Consider the following 16,271-nt stretch of genomic DNA (forward strand, 5'->3'; position numbering starts at 1 on the left):
CACCAGGATGTGCTGGTAAGGCACTTAGCCCTTGAAGCTGCAAAATGAAGAAAAGGAAAATCTCCCGCCAATGTTTCCAGTCAACTCTGAGAAAGCACTAACTGGCCTATACTCATGCTTCCAGATGAAATGGAGAATCCCTTTCTGGGAAAACCAGCCAGACCAAGAGAGAAGGTATGCAGGTCTGACTACTGAGAGCTTCTCCAGCAATAAAAGCCAACCAGATCATCCTACAGGGACAGTCCATCTCCAACACACACACACACACACACACACACACACACACACACACACGTTCCAGTCAGTCCCTAACATGAAAGACAAAAGCCAAAATAGTCAGAGTAGTAACTCAGAAAAGAACAGAGAAAACGCAAATAGCAGAAGAAAGTTTCCCACAACTCGAATTAGCGTCTTCAAAGATATAAGAGAATATATAGTATTCTTAAACTAAAAATAGAATGTTCTTCTGAAAAGAAGCAATCTGGTAAAATAACTCAAGGAATTTGAAAATAAGATCACAAATAGTGGAAAAATTTTTTAAATGGTTTGAAAAACCAAGTTGAAGAAATTTTTTCAGAAAGTAGAAGGAAAAAGTAAAAAAGAAAAACACATAAATTACACAAGAAAATTAAGAATCAGCATTAAAATAGGGGATTTCCAGAGAGGCAGAGGACAAAAAATGCCCTAGAGGAGATGAGATTTTCCAGAGCTGCCATGGGTTTTCAGATGGAAAAGGCCCACTGAGTTTTGAAGACAACAGAAGAATTGCATAAAAATAAAGCATCAGAAAAATTGCAGCACTCAGTGTGTAAAGAGATCATTGTAAAAGGTACTGAGAGGAAAAGAAGATCAGAATCAAAGGATCAAAGTGCCACTAACTCTGGACAGCTTAGAAACTAGAAAGCAATGAAGCCATGCTTTAAAAACTCAGAAAGGAAGTTATTTCTAGCCATCAAAATTATTACTGAAGAGGGAAAGTATAACTGACATCTTTTTCAGATATGCAAGGATTCCAGAACTATCTAATTGATATTTGAAACTGAAAAATCCAGAAATATTAGAAGAAGTGTTATATTTATAAATATGGAGGGGAATACCAGAGAAGCAGCTATGTGCCTCTGAGCAAAATCAGAATGAGGACAGGGGATACTTTTTTCTTCTTTCTTTTTTTTAGTTTTATACCTAGTAGAACTAATTTCCTTATAAAACCATTTACCTTTACAATATTGGTTAAAATAAAAGTTAAATTATGTACATGAAAGTACAAAATAAACAAGGATTTAAAATATTAAGACACAGGGGTGCTCGGTGGCTCAGTCGGATAAGGTCCAACTTTGGCTCAGGTCATGATCTCACGGTTCATGGGTTCAAGCCCCATATCAGGCTGTGTCAGAGCCTGAAGCCTGCTTAGGATTCTGTGCCTCCCTCTCGCTCTGCCCTTTCCCTACTCACACTCTGTCTCTGTCTCTCAAAAGAAAGGTTAAAAAAATTTTAAATAAATAAAGTAAAATATTAAGGTACAAAATAGTATATATAGAATGTCCTCATTTGAGTACAAAAGAATGTAGGTACAAACGCCTGTGTATGCATAGAATATCTCTGGAGGGTGGGAGGAAACTTATAACAATCATTGATTTTTTAAAAAAATTTTTATGTTTTTTATTTATTTTTGAGAGTTAGAGAGAGGCAGCATGTGCAGAGGAGGGTCAGAGAGAGAGGGAGTTACAGAATCCGAAAACAGGTTCCAGGCTCGGAGCTAGCTGTCAGCACAGAACCCGATGTGGGGCTCAAACCCATGAACCGTGAGATCATGACCTGAGCCAAAGTCGATGCTTAACTGACTGAGCCACCCAGGCAGCCCCGATTGTTGCTTTTAAAAAGAAATTTTCAATTTCAGTGGAAGGAAGATTTACTCTTCATTGTATGTTTACTGAATATTTTAATTTTTAGTTATGTTATTTCTTTTTTAATCTAACTTTAATTTAACTTTTTTAATCCTTAACTTTTTTTATGGCTTAAGGACAGCATAAGATGCTCAGATGTCAACAGTGCATCTGAATGGAGCAATGACAATGAATCTTGGAGACAGATGGGAATTTGTCTGAATTCCAGGCAGGACTAACTTGAACTCATACATAAAGGGATTTGAGCACAAAGGAGAAAAGGAACAACAGATTTTGCTATATATAGGCCATTGACATTCTTAATCACCATGCATTTAAAAAAAAAGTAATATCTCAATGTGCAGAAAATTCCAGAATATAAGAAAATATATAAATTGCAAAAGATTGAAGGGCAGAATGTGATGACCAGCTGGAGAAGATGGTATGGAGAGGCAGTATTCAAAAACCTTCCTAATTAGCAAGGCTTGGATAATAGGGACTAGTCTACATCGTTGCCGAATGTAAGGGTAAGGAAATGTAATAACAGCAGTAAGTAGTTGAGTGCTTACCATGTACTGGATACTATGGTAAGCACTTTCCATGTATTAATCAAGCTGACAAAGAGCCCCTTGAGGCAGGTACTACTCCCATCCTCATGTTACAGATAAAGAAATAGAGAAGTTACTTGCACAAAATTGTTATTCCGAACAACTTAGAAACTAGAAGATGGCCAAACAACATTTTAAAAACTAAGAGAGAGAATTGTTTCTAACCATTAGAGCTATAACTCCCTGTGCTGTGACGCCAATTGAATCTATGTTCACATTGTTTCACCAACCTATATCACACTCATAATCAGCCACACTGTTCAAAACTACCTTCACTCGAAAGGCACCAGTAAGGATCAAAAATACTAAATGTATACTTTGTGATAAAGAATAATTGAATATCTTTGTCTAGACGTCAGGTGATATTTCCATGACTTGCTTTTCCATGTGAACTGTGTCACCCATAACAATATTATTTTCCATATATAAAAGTCATGTCAATTCTATGGGTCACTTTTTCCAAAAAGTGAGAATCATTCCCCTAAATCCTCTCCACACTCACTTCTGTTATGATCCTAATTCATAGTACATTTGCAGGACAGAATTCTTGGTTTTTGTTTCACTCTTCTGAGCTAACTGACTAATCTGGACACCAAAATCAAGGTCATGATCACCTAGTCCTCATTGTTTGCTAAGAGTTTTAACAAGAAATTATATAACTCTTTTTGGAGTCTGTGGTATTTTCACATCTTACATCCTTTATAGAAAGAAAAAGAGATGAAATACTCAAAGGCATGAAAGTAGGAAACATTATTTTTTTAGGACCATCACTTTCATGTGTCACCTTGAATGATCACAGCTCACAACTGATAAATGAATAGGGAGACTTGTGGCAAGTTCAGTATCCCAAAGAAGGGTTCTTTCAAGCTAGCACTCCACTGCCTCATCGTATTTCCATGAACGCTAACGTTTTATTTCTGATGGCCTTTGACCAGTTTAGAACACATGGAATTCTAGAAATATTTTAAGGTTCTCATTTTTTTAAGAAAAAACACATAAATATTTCCTACAATTGGTCCAAACATCCTTTGCTCTAGTAAGTGAAAAGAAATCCCATTTTATTTCATTATTGCAATTTTCACTTTTTCTGAATCCTTTATTCTTCACTATGGAAGCAAGGAGGGTCTTATGTGAGGAAATTATCTGTGCAAATGTAGTTGCCTGGGTTTTGCTATTACCTCCCTCTAGTGGATGCACAGACTAATTTTTATAGTAGGCATTTTCCTTAATAACAGGAAGTCTAGAACTATTTTGTCCAATATGGTAGCCACTGAGCACATGTGACTATTTAAATTTAGATCAGTAAAGAGTAAATAAAGTGAAATATTCCATTCCTCGGTCACTCTAGCAGGATGTCAAGTGCTCAAATAGCTGTTGGTGATCATAAAAGACAGCTCAGGCATAGAACATTTCCATCTTCACAGGAAGTTGTACTGGACATGCTGATCTAGAGTGATGTGTGCATTATAGAACACAGAGCCGTGACTTTACTCAACTTGAAGGGAGTTTACGTTGTTGACAATAGATGACCCCAAACCATCCAAAGCCCTAGATTCTATGCTTAGCATCCAAGATCCACAGAATTAAGCAGCTAATTGTTCTTGAACTTTTCATAAGAAGTTAAAATTCACTTTTTTAGATAAGTGTATTTATTTAAATCTCTCTCAGATTTCATTACTTCAACAGACCCCAGGCTATGTGGTGCAAATATATTAAATTATCTTTGACATATTTCTGGTTTCTGATCTAACAAGATGTAACCATATGACCCTCTCTTTTCTTCCTTAGATGAGAAAAATCAGAATAGAAACCCACTTGCTTCCCAATGAAGTTAATTAGAGGCAGAATTGACAAGAGAAATTATTTTAAAGGATGTATAGCTATCATAGGTGTGGACAACCCTCATTCATGACAATTTCACTGGAGGAAAACTCAAAGCATTCAAGAAGAGGGATCATTTCTGACTTTGTTTTGAGGTCCCTTCTTTGCAACTCTAAATTTGTTTTGAGGTCTCTTCTTTGCAACTCTGAATGTAAATTTTTGCCACTGAGTAAATTACTTTTTAATTCAAGCATAAGAATATATTAAGCATGATACTGGCTGTACACCCACATTTTTCTGGATGACTTAAATTAATTCCCAACTTCTAAAATTTTTAAACATCTATTTATAGATAACATGTATAAATGCCATGCTGTATTTCATTACAATGAATATCAAGATATTTGACTGAAAGCATTGTTATTCCTGACTCAATATGTCAAAATAACTATGTAATGGGTTCAAACTAATTCCATAATTATTAGAAAGACAATTTAGATAACTGGAATGAAAGATGTAAGTAGGAGTTTTTTTTCTTTTATACCAAAGCAAAACCCTATCCTGTGAATGCCTAGGATATCAGCATTTAACAATATTAAAACAATCATTAACAAACATCTATATGTGCTGAATAGTTAGCTAAATATAGCTCTGTCCTTGTAAAATTTTCAGGGTAGGAGTGGAGCTGATAGTGACATAGACATTATACCCACTTGCATATCATGGACATATGTCAAACAAGATCATGAAATAAGTGAACCTTAAGAATCTCAGATATAACTCCCCATATATTTATTAATTCAATAATAATTTTTTGATTTGTGCTATGAGTCAAGCATTGGCTGAGCCCTGGGGATCCAATAATAAATTGGACAAGGTCTCTTAACCCTAAGAGCAATCAGGATTAGTTTATATCATTATATTCTAGTTTTATCTTTTGGGGTTTTTTAAGCTCATAGATTGGGAGGAAATTCACCTTGCTATGAATTTTATCGCCTGATTACTTCATTTGCACATTGAGATAAGAAATGGGTGGATTAACTCCTTTCTTCAAAGCTTAACAAATATGTTTTGAACCTTAAGATACTCACCATGTGATAATAGTAACCAAGAATTAAATAAATACAAAGTGACAAGGCTTTTAATAGAAATACATCCAAGTACATCCAAATACAGCCAAGTACTGGCTATGAGAGGATTAGAGGTGGATGCAGATGAGAATTCTAGGGAAGACTAGTAAAGATTTATAAAAAGAGGAGACATTTGAGTTTAGCCTTGATAGTGGGAGCTTCCTAAGCAGAGAAAGTCATGCCAAGCATAGAAAAAAATGGGAGCCTGCTGAAATCAGTCTGGTGGTTTAGATCGTAGAGTTGAGGGAGGAAAATGACAGGGAAATAAGATGATATATTTTTAAAGGGTATATTTTTACCAAGAGAAATAAATGTGATTGAACTGAATTATTAGTCAAGAGCTCTTTGATAACCTGACCCAAGGGCCAAACATCCACTCCCCCCCCCCCCCTTTTTTTTTTGTCACAAGAAGTTATCATTTTGAGGCATTCTATTTTGGTCAATGCTGATGGATGGAAAGAGCATAAAAATCATCCTTGATATGTTTCAGTTAAATAAAATCACTTCTTCAAGAAATATTTTAGAGCATCTGCTCTGTCCTGAGCTCAAGAGGCAGACCTATAGTAATACGAGAGGTAAACCCATCTACCTTTGAAAGTTGCCATTTAGTTGGAAACACAAAGGTGATCCAACATAATTACATAAAAATATGGCCTGTGCTCTGTGAGAAACCTGAGGGGTTTTGAGAAGAACAAAACTGTGGTCACCTCAGGGAAAATCTAGAATATTTAGCAGAAAAAGTAATATTCTCTGTGTCTTTGAGAATGATTAAGAGTTTGACAGAAGGAAAAGTGAGAAGAAAGTATTTTAGGAAGAGGGCTAAAGATAAATGAAGTATTCTAGCTATAAATGTTCCTGGCAAACATTTTTCTGCCCTAGTTTTGTATGTTAACAAAAATATTTTCAAATTTAAGAAAATCATATTTTATAAACATACTTGCTCATTATAAATGTCTACTTTACTAGATTTTATATGGCAGCCAACTAGACACCATACTTCCAGAAAATATTGTTTATGAAATAAACATCCATCTAAAATCAAAGCTAGAGGACCCAGTTTTCATCTCTCATCATGTCCTGGATATATTTCCTCTACTCAGAGAATTCCTCTTGTTATTGCTGTTAAGAAGAGCAAAGCAACATTTACAGTAAAACAAACCTAGCTGGGAGATTGACAAGCCATATGACTTTAATCTAAAAATTCTTTTCCAGTGTTTCTTTATTTTTTATCTTTAATGTTTATTTATTTTGGAGAAAGAGAGACAGAGACAAACAGATAGAGTGCAAGCAGGGGAGGGACAGAGAGAGAGGGAGACACAGAATTCTAAGTAGGCTCCAAGCTCCAAGCTGTCAGCACAGAGCCTGATGCAGGGCTCAAACTCACAAACGAGTGATCAGGACCTGGCTGAAGTCAGACACTTAACCCACTGAGCCACCCAGGTGCCCCATCCAGTGTTTCTTTAAATTTGGTCTCTGGAAGGTTGGGAACAGCTCAATAATATCCATTTGGATAAGATTTGCCACCTTCTCACTTTAATTCTTCCAGGGTCCCACTCTTTTATCTTTATAAATTTTTACTAAAGTATAATTTACAAGTAACAAAATGGAAAAATCCAAATGCAATGTTTAATGAGTTTTGTCAAATGTGTACATCCGTATAAACCACACTTTATTTTATTTTATTTTATTTTTGCAGGGACTCTTATCTCTATTTTATTTTATTTTTATTTTTTCTTTTATAGCTTATTGTCAGGTTGGTTTCCATTTAACACCCAGTGCCCATCCCAAAAAGTGCCCTCCCCCATGCCCATCACCCCCCTTCCCCTCTCCTCCACCCCCAACAGCCCTCAGTTTGTTCTCAGTATTCAAGAGTCTCTCATAGTTTACCTCCCTCCCTCTCCCCAACTATTTTTCCCCTTCCCCTCCCCCATGGTCCTCTGTTAAGTTTTTCCTGTTCCACTTATACGTGAAAACATATGGTATCTGTCCTTCTCTGCCTGACTTATTTCACTCAGCATAACACCCTCGAGTTCCATCCACGTTGTTACAAATGGCCAGATTTCATTCTTTCTCATTGCCATGTAGTATTCCGTTGTATAGATAAACCACATCTTCTTGATCCATTCAGCAGTTGATGGACACTTAGGTTCTTCCCATGATTTGGCTATAAACCACACTTTAAACAAATCAAGTATCTCTGTCACCCCAGAAAGTTCCCTCTTCTCTCCATGTATAGAAATTAGTATTAATCACTCCTGGTGTCTTTATAACTTGCAATACCAAGTACACAGGAAATCTAGTCTCTGCTCAAGAGAATGGCATTTAAATGCATGCGTAAGCAATACATAAACTAATAATTTAAAATCTGCAATAAATTTCCCTGTAAATAGAGCAATAATTTTTCATGGAAAAGATATCAAAACATCATAATCACTAAAAACATTTATCCGAGAAAGAATACGCGTAACTGTATTTATATGAAAGAAGCACAAAACCGAAGTAAAATTAATGCCCAAATATAAAATCTATATATTAAAGCAATGCTGTGCACAGACTTTATAGTGAAACTTCATAAAAGAAATGAGACTTCAGTAGACTTCAATAAGGATGAAAATACTGGAAATATCAGAAAGACAAGTGGAAAACATGAAAGAAGAAGCATGTATAGGTGGTACATGCGTGTGTGTGTGTGTGTGTGTGTGTGATGGCAGGAAATTAATGATGGAACAGTGTAATTTGTAAAGCATGTGACATTAGTAATTGCTTAATAAAAATAGTGTTTACATGAATTGAAATAGACTAAAGAATCCATTGCATAGCTGCTGAGTAAAAATGTCTTGAATTTCTAACCAAATTTCCAACACACACAGATAGTTAGTGAACCATGGTACAAGGCTATTGGTGTAGAATTTTGTCCTGATTAGCTGACTGTTCATAGGTGACTATTTTGACCTGCCCTTGAATGATTCTCACCATTAATAGATACAATAATGCTTCTTATAAATACCCTTCAAAGTTGTTAAGATAACCTGTTTTATAGATGAAAACAAAGGAACAAAAAGTCTCTGTTTGTATCAGTTAGTGTTACAGTATTCAACTCTTACCACAACCTTGAAAACATAACCTCATGCCAACACAGGAAATCTGTACTTGAACTTGTGTATATGTGTCTTTGAGTTCAAACAAATATGATCTGTCTCTCCAGTTAGACTGTAAAGCCCAGATGTCTTGAACTCACTTCTGTACATCGTAAATATTCAGTAAAGGTTGAGGACTGAATGATTTTAGATGGTCACTTATAAGCTTGAGCTGCTTCCTAGAAGCACACAATGGTTCCAAGTCTTTCGTCATTATTCTTCAAATACACGCATAAGGACCTTTATAAAAACATGAGAAATCAAGAAAGAAGAGGCTCTATATTTAGTTCTGCTTAAAAAGTGCCCAGTGGAACATGAAGCTTCAGTAGACCTAACAACCTATTCCAAGAGAATAATCATGCTACCCAGCTGGGATACAATATTATGAGCAGAGGGAGCTGGCTTTCAACAACTGTTCATATTTGGGAAAGATAAGCCTTTCTGAAAAAAAAAATTGTATTTTGAATCAAAACAATATAGAATTATAGAAAGTCAAAAGGACAGGAAAAAAACCACTAAAAAGCAATGAATAAGGGGGGAGGTCATTAAGAGTAAACTGGTATCTTTCTAGGGGTAAATATCTTTTGATGGATCCACCTGGCTAAGCTACAATCCCCAATCACTCCATGATTGAAGTTCATTATCAGTTGACTTTGAATAAGGGAAATATCTCCATATAATCTAGGGGTGCCCAATTCATCAGCTGAAAGACTTTACGAGCAGAGCTGATGCTTCTGTAAGGAGGAAATTTCACCTGCGGACAGCAGCTTCGGATGCAGAGTTCCAACTTGCCTGTCCTGACAGTCCACCATCTGGGTGTGGGGGCTGGTTGGGCGGGTCAACTACAACTACAGAAGCCGATTGCTTACAACAAATATCTTAAATCTTAATGTATAACTCCTACTGGTTCCGCTTCTCCGACTGAACCCTTTCTGATAGCAGGCATGCATGCCAAATGATAATGTGAATGCTTTTATATAAAAACTTTTGTCTCAGCCCCCCATTTTTAGTAACAAAGAACTTGCTACAACAGCATCCTAGAGAAGAAATATCCTGAGGCCTTGGAGGTTAAAAAAATTAACTTACTTAACATCACATCAAAGAGCTTTGTATTAACAGAGAAATAAAACCTTATAGGCAGATAGTTTAAGGAAAGCATTTTAATACTTTGTAACCAGAGGGGCCCCTGGGTGGCTCAGTCAGGTGAGCCTCTGACTTCGGCTCAGGTCATGATCTCATGGTGGTTCTTGAGTTCAAGCCCTGCATCCTGGCCCACTGCTGTCAATGCAGAGCTTGCTTCAGATCCTTGCACCCCTTTCTCTCTGACCCTCGCCTGCTTGTGCACCCTTGCGTGCTCTCTCTCTCTCTCTCAAAAATAAATAAACCTTAAAAAAATATTTTGTACCCAAAAAGTCATAACCAAGAAAATGTCCTTTAATTAATTTGGTGTAGCATATAAACAATAACCAAATAAGAAAATCACAGTAGAGTCATTCAGGTCGTGATCTTCATAGGTTTTAAAGCATGTTCCTAAAGAAATCGCTGAACATTCCTAGCTTATTTGTTTCTGCAATGAGAACCATTAATCATTCCATTTAAGCTTAAGTATCTACATTTAAACCTTGAACTAGAGCTCAATATGCTTGAGGACTATCCATGTGGAATTTCTTTTCTTACTTCAACAAACAATTCATTCAGTTCAAACATTTATTGAATGAATACTCATTAGTTACTAGGAATATACATTCTTTATGAGTAAGTTTTGATTATTTGCTTATTAAACTCTCCAATGCAAAATCAGTGTCAGCATTCAAATATTTATACTATTGAGAGATGTTAGAAAATTTGAAAGTCACCTTTGTTCATACTTGGAAAGAAATTTTCTTCCACCGGCATTCAAATGAAACTATTTCTGATGATATTCTTGCTTTTAAACTATGCCTCTCTTTCTTAATTGGAGGAAAACATTTTAATTTGCCTTTGTAATGCAATTCTGTATCTAAGGCAATTACCGCTAAATACCTTCTTAATAGACAGATCAGAAGAAAAGAAAGCAGACATTTGACCTGCATTTAAGGTATAATAATAGCAGAATTATGAGGAGTGTAAACAAATGAATATGAAGAGAAGGTAGAGAAGTGAACAGAGAAAAAGAAACATACCAAAAAATGGAATAAGAAACAGGTGAGAAATGTGAATTAAAAAAAAGGAAATAAGGGCACCTGGGTGGCTCAGTCGGTTAATCGTCCTACCTTGGTTTGTGCTCAAGTCAGGATCTCACAGCTCTGTGGGGTTGAGCCCCACTTTGGATTCTGAGCTGTTAGTGCAGAGCCTACTTGGGATTCACTCTCTCCGCCTCTCTCTCTGCCTCTCCCCTACTTGTGCTGCCTCTGTCTTTCTCAGAATAAATAAATACACTTTAAACAAAATAGGGAAATAAAAGTAAGGAATAAAGTTTAAGCAAGAGGAATTTTAAAAGCCCTATTTCTGTGGAATAATCAATCAACAATAAAATCTTTTCAGATGCTTAGAAGAAAGTTCATACAATAAATCTCATCCAGTTTGATCTCATTCTTTCAACAACTAGACAGTAGGAAGACTAACCTATTGTTAAATCTAAAGCGAGAAAGTAGACCTTCCAGAATTCACATTTAATACCATTGGAGATGACCTTGGAATGAACTCTTATTTTTCTGCTCAGAAATCTGGGAGAGGTTTCTTAGGCCTAAGAAAATGTTTATGTGAGAGAATGACTATGCGGCACACAACTCTTGCAAATGTGTTGAGGCTCATTTTGCATTCTAATATATCAATAGCATAAATTATATATGTGTCTCTATATCTGCATTTCGCTGACAATGTCTGTGCAGCTGGCCTGCTTTATTAGGGACTCCTTTTGTCTTTATGGGGTTGACTAGGTATGAATACGACCTCTTTATGGAATGAACTGCTGCACATCTTACCATGAATCCCTTCAGTCAATCCTGTTCTCCCCATCATGCACCAACACCCCACTTCTTCATTCTTTAAATTTTTTTAATGTTTTATTTATTTCTGAGAGAGAGAGAGAGAACAAGGGAGGGTCAGAGAGAGAGGGAGACACAGAATCCGAAACAGGATCCAGGCTCTGAGCTAGCTGTCAGCACAGAGCCAGACATGGGGCTTGAACCCACGAACTGTGAGATTGTGACCTGAGCTGAAGTTGGACACTTAACCAACTGAGCCACACAGGCACCCCACTTTTTCATTCTTGTCAAGAAGCAGTATTTTATGCATGGAAAGTTAGTTCTTGACAAATTCTACGAAGCAAGACAACTTGAAAGATGAATGTCAAAACTGCTTCGTTTCATTATTTTCTCTCCTGATACAACTCTTCCTTGTAAAGGAAGACAAAATGATCCTCTCTTACAATCAAGACACTGGATTGTGTCAATGCTGGGACACGGGGAGAGGAGGCACAAATGGAATAAAAAGGACACTGAGCAAAAAGCCAGCAAAATGGCAAACACCTAGCCAGCCAGTTGAGGGTAAATCCTAACATGCAAACCCTTCATTACGAAATCCCTGTTTGCTATGTTAATCTTTCCATCCTTTCCACTGATGAAGAATGTTCGCTCCTGGTGTTATGAATTCTGGATTGTTTCCCAAAACTCCCTAACCCAAGAAAAATGTCTCAGGGTCCTAACTTATTTATAAAGATTTATGAACATTAAACAAAACTAAGGATTTAAGTAAGAAGCCTGGTCTCTGCTTATTGAGTTGGTGTGTGTGTTTCCCCTCTTGGCGTGGTTTACATGGTGTTGCTTTATTGGAATCAACTTGTTGGAAATTCCCAGGTTTGTTTATCCGAAGTATTAGTTGCTGACATCCTGAAAACTTCCTACGGTGTATTTGCACTCCCAGTTAGAGTGGATTAGAGAAGAAATGTTTCAGCAGAACAAAATAAAAAGGCAGTCTTTTTTGTCAGTCCAGTGATTCTACAACTAGACTATGGAGAGGAAGGATTCAAATTCAAGTCCTCTGACTGCAACTTCCGCAGTATCACACAGTGCTACCCTGGCTTACTAGATTATCTTCCTGAATTACACTCTAATATCTCAACAATCTGAATACGCCTGATTGAGCTGTCAGGAACACCCACACAAAGGCCAGAAGGACATCCTAGCCAATGTTCCAGATGCTCACACAATCGTGACATATCACTGGATGATGATACTTCCTGACTTTTGCCATTTAAAAAAAAAATCTCTTTCCTGCTTGACTCCTGCACAATAATGTAGAAAAACAATTCTATGCTTTTTAGTCCCATAGCTCCTTCACACTTTCGACAATGCTCTTGGTATTTATTGAGGATATCAAAGAACTTTTATCTATGTAGATTATATCTTTGTTATATATATACTTTTTAAATGTTTTATTTATTTCTAAGAGAGAGCAAGAAAGAGACAGTGTGAGCAGGGGAGGGTCAGAGAGAGAGACACACAGAATCTGAAGCAGGCTCCAGGCTCTGAGCTGGCAGCACAGAGCCCGATGCGAGGCCCAAACCCACAAACCGTGAGATCGTGACCTGAGCCGAAGTCGGACGCTTAACCGACTGAGCCACCCAGGCGCCCCTATATCTTTGTTATATTTGCTGTATGAGAAATTTAAGAAATGTTTAAAGGATGTACTTATCAATTTATTAATTTATTAATCCAACAATAACCCCAGTAAAGGTTAACATAAGTACACATATTTTTGTGAGAAAGAACCATATTTTCCAAAACAAAAAACAGTGAGAAAATAGGCATTATTTTATATTTCGGGCAAATCTTTCACTGTTTAGCATAGCAGAAGACAGCTCAATCTTATGTCTCCTTCTGCATCAATAACATTCTTACTGTGCATGTCCTGGGGTAAAGAAAACAGGGACGACTCGTATAGTGTGGGTACTGCATCACTATGTGCTAAGGCACTGTGAGTCTTCCCACCACTACATTTGCCCACTCAGTGTAAAGGAGAGCTGATATTTAAGCCCCAATCATTTTCTCTTTCTCTTTTTCTAATTTTTATTTTATTTTATTATTTTTTCATGCTTATTTATATTTGAGAGAGAGAGAGGGGGGCAGAGAGAGGGAGATGCAGAATCCGAAGCAGGCTCCAGGCTCAGAGCTGTCAGCAGAGAGCCCATCGCAGGGCTCGAACCCACAAACGGCAAGTGCATGACCTGAGCCGATGTTGGTCATTTAACTGAGTCACCCACGTGCCACTCATTTTCTCTTTTAAAGAGAAAAAAACTAAGGTAACACTGACCCAATGAAGCTCCTGTTTCTACCAGCACAGCCGTAGAACAGTAATGGAAGACATCATTATTTCTTATGCAATGGTTTTCATCATTTTCTTTTAATCCAATGAGGAAAGTTGGGGGAAAAGAATGGAAGCCTTGATCCAATGTTGACAGCTAAAAAGCAGAACCCTGTTTCTCCTTGTCAGATGGCAGCTGTTTCTTGTAACCAAGACCAGTGTTTTGTTTACTAAAATAATTGTGAGGACCAAGTAATAGCTACAAATTCCTTTTGTAAAATTAGAATAGCTCTATTTTTATTTGGTTTGTGGCTCCTTACCAAATAAGAGATCAAACGCTGTCTAAAGGGATCGTTTGAAGTGCACTGAAGAAAAGGTCGGAGCAGGAATTTTATGATGCTTAGGTCTGCTCTTTGATGCCGGCTGGATAAAACTCAGGCAGACATTTATGTCTAGCTAACGAGATCGGTGGTGGTTACGTGGCCCAAAGAGTTTGACTTGGGAATGAAGAATAGATTGTGGTGGAATATATCAACCCCTCTTTTGACAGTAATTAGCACTTTGGTTACGTACAAAACAGCCAACAAAACTGGTCTTTCTTACAGCATTATTGCTAAAAGACACTTTTCACCTGGTATGCATACCAAAGACAAGAAAGTCTCGCATTAGTCAAGTGAGGTCCATAAATGAAGTTCTCTATTTTTTATTCCTAGAGAGCATCTTTAAAAAATGTTTTTAGGGGCGCCTGGGTGGCTTAGTCGGTTAAGCGTCCGACTTTCGCTTGGGTCATGATCTCGCAGTTCGTGGGTTCGAGCCCCGCGTCGGGCTCTGTGCTGACTGCCAGCTCAGAGCCTGGAGCCTATTTCGGAGTCTGTGACTCCCTCTCTCTCTGACCCTCCCCTGCTCACGCTGTCTCTCTCTCTCTCCTAGAAATTTAAAAAAAAAAAAATGTTTTTAACCTTTATTCACTTTTGAGACACACAGAGAAAGAGAGAGAGAGAGACTGGAGGAGAGGCAGAGAGAGAGGGAGCCCCAGAATCTGAAGCAGGCTCCAGGGTCTGAGCTGTCAGAACAGAGCCGGAAGCAAGGCCCGAACCTGCAAACCGTGAGATCGGGACCTGAGCTGAAGTCGGATGCCTAACCAACTGAGCCACCCAGGCGCCCCCTAGAGGACATCTTTAAACACAGAACAAATGAAGAATGAACTGATGCCGAATGGTTGAGCCAACACTCTCCAATTGGGAAGCATAAACGTAAGTCCTGCATAGATGTTCTACCAACTTCCTTACACCACTGGGGTACCTGCCACTTGCTATTCTTGGCTTTGCCAATCTCAAAACTGAAATAACAACAAAAGTTAAATTTAATGTCCTGTATCATATGTATTTTCTGAGCATCCAGAATTGTAGCTAAAGACTCTTCACCAGCTTTATTTAAGACAAGGGTATTCCTGTAATACTCTTAAATAAATGTCACTCCCCCAGTGACTTATTATCTGAGTACTGGTTTCTGTACTTAGTACATTGTATTTTTGCCCTTACTTGAGTGTTTGTAAATCTGTCTTCCTCGGGGAGAGTGATGAGAGGCTGAGAAATAGCCCTCTCTGTGTTCCCAGTACTTAGCTCACAGAAGTATATATGTTATATGTCACCAAGGCAGAGACTTTCTATGGCTGCCTTCCAGTGCCTACACCACCAGCTGGCATGCAGTAGGCACCCAGTAGATTTTGTTGATTGAAGGGCACCATTATGATGAGTGACCTACCTATCCCCCCACTGAAAGGCAGAAGAAACTATGTTCCTTTCATTAGTTTATTTTAAATGGTACTGTTCCTTATCACGACGTAGGTTTCAGGGGCTTTTGTTTCTACTGGGGTGCCCTCACTAGACCCTTGGATTATAAACTCTTTAAAAACTAAGGACGGTTGTTTTAGCCATATCTGGGCATATTTCGCTTCATAATAGTAAACTCTAATGGTGTTACTCATGGTAAAATGCCATATCCCATTCTTACCTCTTTTATTTTACGTTAAGAAAATAGAAAATGTTATATCTATCTCTTTTGTGCCTCACTTTCAACATCCGTCAAATAAGTTAAGAAAATTGAAGAAGCCTATTTTAGAAAACGCCATCACTATAGGCACTTCACAGAATGCCCTTCTGTCTCCCATCCATTCCTGCCTGTTCTGGTCCAAGCTATACTAAGACCTCTCCCTGATAGTAGGGGTCAGGTCTGACTTAGGAGGCAGAGAGTAGACCCTTCTAATTCCTAAGCCTCACAATGGGTATCTATGTTAAAAAAGCAAAACTCTGTAGAACCCTATTTTACTGGGATGATTATAAGAAAATGTCTATTAATGCTATATGTTTATGTAATACTAAAGTTTAATTTGAGTCTAAATGAAAAGTT

Source organism: Crocuta crocuta, unplaced genomic scaffold (genome assembly GCF_008692635.1).
Source record: "Crocuta crocuta isolate KB4526 unplaced genomic scaffold, BGI_CrCroc_1.0 scaffold190, whole genome shotgun sequence".
Lineage (NCBI taxonomy): Eukaryota > Metazoa > Chordata > Mammalia > Carnivora > Hyaenidae > Crocuta > Crocuta crocuta.